Genomic DNA, 7,715 nt, shown 5'->3' with positions numbered 1-7,715 from the left:
ACAGACCCTTGTTTTATCTCTCTTTCAAAACAAATGAGTGTTTGGAGTTGAAGGTTCTTCTTCCCCTACCAACAAAACCCACGCTTCCAGTCACCTCTCCTCTTTTATCTTCTCTGTCATGGTAATGTCTTGTTCCGGCTATCGTTATTTATTTTCTTTCTTTTGCTTTATGGTCTCTTCTTCTTTCTGTTTTCCTCTGATTTATTTTCAATCTAGATCTATTTTAGATCAAACCACCACCTGGATTCATTCTTGCAGTCACCGTTATTTAGTCTTGTAGTCACCGTTAATCAATGGTAAGTGACACTGTGACCTTACTTCATTAGATTTGCTCAAATTTCACCATTAGATAAAAAGCCCCAATTTTTTTTTATCTAAAACCCTAACTTTTTTCTTTCAAATTTGACATTATGTGTAATTTTAAAATACTTCTAACTCTTTGCTTTGTAAAAATTCATATTATGTTGATTTTGGGTATGTGATTGATAATTTTCTCATTGTTTTATTTTTAAAATCAATCTTTTTATATATTTTTGGTCTCATTTAATCATTAATTGTTTGTGTCACTAAATCAAAGAAGCTGGATTGGTATTTGATAGTACATAATGTTTCTGAGTATTTCTATTGTTTGTATTATCTTTTGTTGATCCTATTTTTCCTTTTTTTTATTATTATTGCAATTTATAAGTAAGCCATGGTTAAGCATAATAATGTTCTATTACTTGAACATAGTTTCTATGCTTCGACTACAACAGGTGCTAGAAGTACTAGATGAGATGTTCACATTCTATGCTTTTGACTACAACAGAGTTGAACATATACTAGGGATTAAATAACATAGTAAGCTTCTTTTGTTTTTCTATATTTAAGCTTTTATAGGTGATTCAATAATTTCTGTGTGTGAAGTTAGGCACATAACTAGATTCAATAGCTAGTTGTTGCTTTTGCGCATGTATGTGTGGCTGAAGTTTTTCTATGAAGTATGGACTCCGACACGGACACCTGACATGGTATTAACACGGACACGTCGACATTGCTAATGTATAAAACATAGGACACCGACACCGCTACTTATATATTAACTTATTTATAAAAGATTTACATTGAGAATCAAAATACATACATATGCATCTACAATCGAAAAATTTAAAAACGATGTAATCAACTTTAATGTCTATATTCTTCGTTGACCAAAGTTTCTCAAACATCATTAACTCTTGAATCTACTATGTGTGAAAGTTGAGAATTTTTTTTAGAAATTTATCTCAGTTGTCTGACACGCCTCATATAAGTGTTATATAGGTGTCGACCACCGGTCTAAGGAATGTCGAAGTAAAAAAGAAAATAATTTATTTAAGACACTTGTCCGACACATGACGTACGAGTATTATATGAGTTTTGAACACTGATGCGTGTCAGACACCGCGATACATTTAATCCTAGAGGTGTCCGTGCATCATAGCCAAACTTACATAAGCTATGTAGGATATTGAAAGTTGGATATTGAATATAACTTCTTTGGTAGAGTTCTATCACTAGATAGATTAATTGCTACTAATCAATTACTCATCTTTGACCTCTAATGTTATTCTATTTGACCCTATTATTTATGTTTGTTGATAAAGATACAAAAAATCACAAGAATGTTTAGAGGAGAAAATATGACGAGTTTAATTGAAAAGAGTACACTTTAGCTTAATTTAATCTTACTCTAGTTTCAGTTTTCATCTATTCTTTCTGCAGGGTTTATTTTTTAGTTCAAGAATGAATTTACTTCAACACTTTAAGAAGCCTTGCACTCATGAGCATGTTGAAAGTCCTTGATGTTGTTATAGTGTCAAAAATCTTATCTTTATGAGTTGAAGTGTGTTGTCATTTGGTGATAATTTAGATTTAAGATGTAACAATTTTAGTAGACATTTAGATGCTAATTTTGAAAATGTAATTACAAAAAGAATCTGTGAATTTGATTTCAGCTTCGTTAAATTTATGTAATATATATTTTGAAGTTGAATAAATTTAACTGTTGTATGCATCTTTAAAATTGACAATTAGAGTCTCTTAAAATAAATGTTGTTGAAGAAAAAAATATTGAGGGTGAAGTAGTGTCACTGCAGTATGTAACTCAATCTGGGAAAGGCCATTTTTTTTTTTAAAAAAATGTCCCTAAAGGCAACGGTTTTACAGCGTGGCTAACCAAGAAACCGCAGCCTGAAGTTATTAATGCATACCGTGGCCTAAACAAGAGGCGATAGTTTACAATCCTGGCATATAAGAATCCGTGGACTAAAATAGACACTTAAACCGTGGTCTATTCACACATTTTAGTCAACGGTTTCAGAACTCGTGGCCTAAAGTCAAAAAACCGTGGCATATGGAATAGGCAACGGCCGTATATACCACGCCGCGGAAACCGTGGTATGAAGGTTTACGCTACGGTTTATGCACTTCTGGCCACAGTTTTGCGTTGTTGCCTAAGCCGAAAAATGGTGTAGTGTTAGAATCTAAAAAAAATCTAAAATCAGGTTCAAATAAGAAGTTGTCAAGAGCAACTTCTCAAAAAATAGATTTTTTTTTTTAGAGGAGAGAGGTGTTTGTTACAGTTTTAAAAAAAAATTAGAATCTAAAAAAAATCTAAAAACAGGTTCAAATAAGAAGTTGTCAAGAGCAACTTCTCAAAAAATAGATTTTTTTTTAGAGGAGAGAGAAAATAAATGTCAATAGATTGAACTGTTTTTCTAACAAAAAATCCCTTTTATATAAATGTATCCAAACAAACTAAATAATTTATTTAAAAATTTGCACTAGCCCTCATTTTCTATATATGCTCTCTCTCTCATAACTCCCAAAATATTGAATCATTTGCATCTATTCTCTCTATGTATCAAAAACTCATTGTTCATAAATTCTTCAAGATTAAGCACTTTTTCTTCAAATCACTTTGTACATTGAATCACATTGATTTGCTAGGGTGCTTATAAGGATTGTAAGTTGGTTCTCTCAAGGAAATTGGTTGGGCTTAATCAAGGTTCCAAAGTGAAGTGAATAATCGCATTCCACCTCTAAAGGTCTTGGGGGTCTTTCTAACCGTTCTTGAAATCGAAGAGGATTCATTTACCGGACGTAGCATCGAAGACATGAGTGAAGAGTTTGAAGGGGTTCACGGGTAATCAAGGATTCGAAGATTCAAGGAGCACCAAATTCAAAGGTTATTTGAAGTTTGGGGGAGTGTTTGCATAGGGTTGAAGAATTAGTTTAATTTCAAGGAACTCTTGTAAACACATTATATTCAACATTGTTACAATTAGTGGATGACCTTGGTGAAGGCATACTTCATCAAGAAGAGTATACGTAGCTCTAGCGAGGACGAGAAATGGCGAACTACTAAAAAAATATCGGTGTTATCTCTCTTCCCTATCCTCTTTACTTTCCATTATAGCATATGTTAGTTGAATAATTGTTAGGATATAAGTTTGTGTTGATCTAAGTTGCTTTTCATCAAAGTTAACCTAATTCGTTGAATTAGGTTTTATGTTAAGCATGAAGAATATTGTGAAAGAGAATGTGTTATGATCATTTATCTTCAATGATTCCCGAAAAAATTGTATACGTGTGAGAGAATTTGCAATTTTTTCCCTTATAAAAACTGTAATTGTGTAAAACAGGGTAAGGCTGCGTACAATACACCAAATGGTGGGACCCCTTCCCGGACCCTGCATATGCGGGAGCTCTAGTACACCGGGTTGCCCTTTTTTTATAAAAACTGTAATTGTGAGTATGAGGGAGTTTGAAATTTTCTTATTAATTATAAAATTTATGAGTAATTTTTGTTTATTTCCAATGAGTTGTCCTTATTTATTTTTGCTTATTGTGTTTGTGTACAGATTATCTCTTGTTCACTTCCCAACAATATAGTTGATCTTTGTAATTGGAGTCGTTAAATCAATTCTTACTGAAATTATGTTAAAATTAAAATTAAAGTTTGAATCCAAAAATGGTACCAAACCTTCTTAATAGTGCTACTCTTTCATAAAATTCCTAGACATTGTCTAGAAATAAGCTCATATATTTAGAAATGACAATCATTCTGCAGATAAACTAGCCAATATAGATTTCCACCTTTGCGGTAATTACGGAGGATTTGGCTAGAAATAAGCTTGGACTTCCCTCTTTGTAGGTTATGTTAATGTTTCTTTGAGGATCAGGTTTGACATAGTTTCCAGGTTAATATATTTTGGGTGATCGTCTGGCATAGATACACTTTTGGAAAAAAGTTCAAAAAAATTCCTAAACATTTTAAATGGATACTTCTACTGTCATTTTGATCCTTCATGCTGCATCAACATCTCGCGGAGTTCCTAATCGAAATACATTGTTCTTGCTAGTAAATGTACTCCTTTTAGTCTTACATATAAGTAAAAATTCAATTTTTTTATTCATGAAAGTATTATTCTATCTGATTTGTATTATAGACCGGATAGAGTCATTTGATGAATCTAACACTGTCGGAGTATATTAAGGTTTTGCAATCAAATGATCGATTTCCCTTCTTTTAGTCACAAATATTGTAAAGACATTATTAGTTTCTACAAAATCACTTCCTCCCTGCATGTAAAATTTTAGTCACAAATATTGTAATGGTATTATTAGACCCAAAAGGATCATCATTAAAAGTGCAATGACTATGTTGTCGTTAAAAAGTGACTAGTTAGTTAGTTCTACACGATTTGTGACTCACGATTTCTTATTTGGAAAAAATATTATTGAGCCTATAAAAATCTATCATAATTCTTACTATTTAAGACTACCTTATTATTACAATCATCAATGAAATAAGTGAATTATCTTCTTTATCTCTCTTGTTTAGGAGGCACTCTCATTAGAACACTTTCATTCTTATTGGTTCTTCCATTCATGAACTCGTCCCATGGCATATCCATTTCAATCCTCCCTCACTTCTCCATTTGATTCTAACCTTCCATCTCCCTCAAATAACGCTACCGATACACATTTCATGCTCCTATTTAAAGAAGAAAATGACATTTGATACTAAAGGAATATCTATGAAAAATAAATATCTAAATTAAATACTTAATTAAGTTATTTAACTTGATATTCAATAATTTCTTCATTTTAATTTGAAGAAACATGAAACATACTCATATCTCTGGTTTGTAACTGCGCCAATTAATAAATCAATTTAAATGAATCTGAACATCATAACCAAAGTTCAAAACACAAGACACAGTTAAATTTGGAAACTAATAATTGGTCATTTTCAAAAAAAGAAAATGATTAATCTTGCAATTGATTGAGGCTAAGGTGCACCTCTCCTAGATGTAGTTTCTCCTTCCAGTCCATCCAATGATTCCAGGCAATAGTTGTGTCATAGACATTCACTTTCGCTCCATCCTTAGCCTTAAGTGTAATTCCATACACCAGTCCACGACACGCACGAGAATGCGCATTTAATACCTTCACAAACTTCAGATTTGCATTCTGCATTAGGTTTTACAAAAATCAATTAATTTATTATCAAAATCATTTGTACAAATGTATTAAAAATATAAGTATTTTCATATTTTATTTTGATTGTAACCCTCCTATTCTCAAGAGTAACAGATTTTGCAAGAGTTCATGTTGTGTATTCGTTAAAAATCACACCAATAAAATACTTGATGTGAGGAACAAATTAATCAAACAACCAAAATGACGTGGATGACATTTATAAACACGATACTTCTTTCAAAAAAAAAAAAAAACTTATAAACACGATACTGACCTATTATAGGTTCCACTATAATGATGAGTAACTTTACCAATGTGATATCAAAGAGTTACAAGAATAGGTCTTTAAACTTAATTCTACCCAAAGTCCTAAATCTCTTCCCGTGACCAAGAGACTCAATCCTAATAGTATTTGTTCAAGTAAATCAAAACCATCCCAATCCTATAAACCCTAGTTTGTTGTTTGTTTCTAAACCCCGTTTTCCTACTCTCTCTTTCATTTAACACAATGTTTATATTTATAGTAAAAGCATCCCTCAAAAATTGGATCAAATCCACGATGAAAAATACGTTTTTATTTTTCTGCATCAGCGAAAATAGGACGCCGATTTTATCACTTCGGGCGTCGATTTTTGTCGAGACAGTAGTCTCAAAACTGAGCCAAAAATCGAGCCCCGATTTTGCCAAATCGGACGCTGATTTTGGCAGTCCTGCATCAATAAATTTTAAGTCACCTTCAACAGTTCAGTTGCGAGATACCTAGAGTTTGACTAATGATTGTTACGACGGCATACATAGAAAGAAAAGAAAGAGAAGAAAAGAACCTGTTTCTTATTATGATTACGAACAAGTACACGAGCGAATATATTAATTCCAGGACGGTACCGGCTCAATATGACTTCTCTAGCTTTTCCCAATATTATACATCCTCTTTCCATCGAGATACTCTCTCTTACTCTTCTCTTCAAATTTTGTAAAAAATTCTCCATTGTAAGAAATAAAAGAGACTACACCTTCAGTGGTCCGACTTATATTTATATTGCATCACGATAGCTTGGGGCTTAAGTCTTGCATTTTTTTGTCAACAAATTAGTTTTGCAATTACTTGGGTCATAAGTTTTGTTTTTTACTTGTCAAAAAAGTTTCGGTAAACCAAGAAAAGTTTTTATTACTTATCAACAAAAAAGTATGGCAATTACCCCTAAAAAAACAAAAAAAAAAAATGCAATTACTGGGGGGAAAAAGTTTCGGTGAACCAAGATAAGGTTTATTTGCTTGGGGCATAAGTAGTTTTTTTTAATTGTCAAAACAGAAAGGGTGGGTTTATTTTGTTTGGCTAATAGAGATTTTTTTTTTCTTCCGGAATTTGATGACTAACTTCGATATCTTTCAATTACATATTTTTTCAGAATACAAGTAATGATTCAATTACATATTTCTTCAAGAAAAAAAAAAGAGTAATGATTTAATTACATATTATGTTAATTACATATTTTAATTACATATCTTTTTTATTTTTGATGAAATTATAATTACATATTTTGTGGAGGATGGAAAACTTGAACTTATCAAAGAAACTAGAAACATTAGAGTTCCTTCACATTCATTCCAGATGAGGAAAGTTTTTTTGGTATGACTGCTCTCAACAATCTTTTCAACAGTCGTGCCTTTGAATTTTGGCAGATCACTATCATTGCAAACTCAACTATTTACTCTGGCTTTGTCGAAAAAAATAGAGAAATAGGTTACACTCTTGGGGAAATAAATGTGTGCTTAGGTGGTCGGTAGTGCTTCGAAACTCATCTTGAATTCGGTTTCTATTTTCTATATTCTGTTTAATGAGAATGCCAACATGCAACAATAGTAAAAAGAGATAGTCAACATGAGTTTCTTTGGCAAAGTAGAGGCGTCCAGAAAGTTTGTTGGATTTGTTAGCTGAAGGAAGGGTTGTCAACCGAAATGTAAGGTGGATTGGGAATTAAGGATGTGAGGTTGATGAATTTGAGTCTTCTGGCAAAATGGTATTATAGATAGATTGCTTCAAAATGATCTACCTCTTTGGAAGAGGGTGTTGGAAGATAAATATGGGTCATCAAACAGGTTTGGAGGATGAACCATGGTTTATGTCTATGTGGTGGAAGGAGTGGATGTATTTAGAGGAGGTGGTGGGTTCAAACAGGTTCAAACAAAGGGTATTGAGAAAAGTG

The 7,715-nt window shown here is 32.3% G+C and overlaps 1 long non-coding RNA gene across 1 annotated transcript; it reads left to right on the top strand.

Annotated features, from left to right (window-relative positions):
* Positions 1-1,965, top strand: LOC146937834 (uncharacterized). The gene is made up of 4 exons (XR_015033325.1): positions 1-121; positions 217-296; positions 756-840; positions 1,744-1,965. It is a non-coding gene; the product is annotated as an uncharacterized LOC146937834 (long non-coding RNA).
* Positions 1,966-7,715: the final 5,750 nt, after the last annotated feature.

This window comes from Medicago sativa, chromosome 3 (assembly GCF_051527215.1).
Source record: "Medicago sativa cultivar Bolivia chromosome 3, Bolivia_mono, whole genome shotgun sequence".
NCBI classification, from domain to species: domain Eukaryota; kingdom Viridiplantae; phylum Streptophyta; class Magnoliopsida; order Fabales; family Fabaceae; genus Medicago; species Medicago sativa.
The sequence above is the reverse complement of the archived record's forward strand: the minus strand, read 5'-3'. Positions and strand labels throughout refer to the sequence as shown.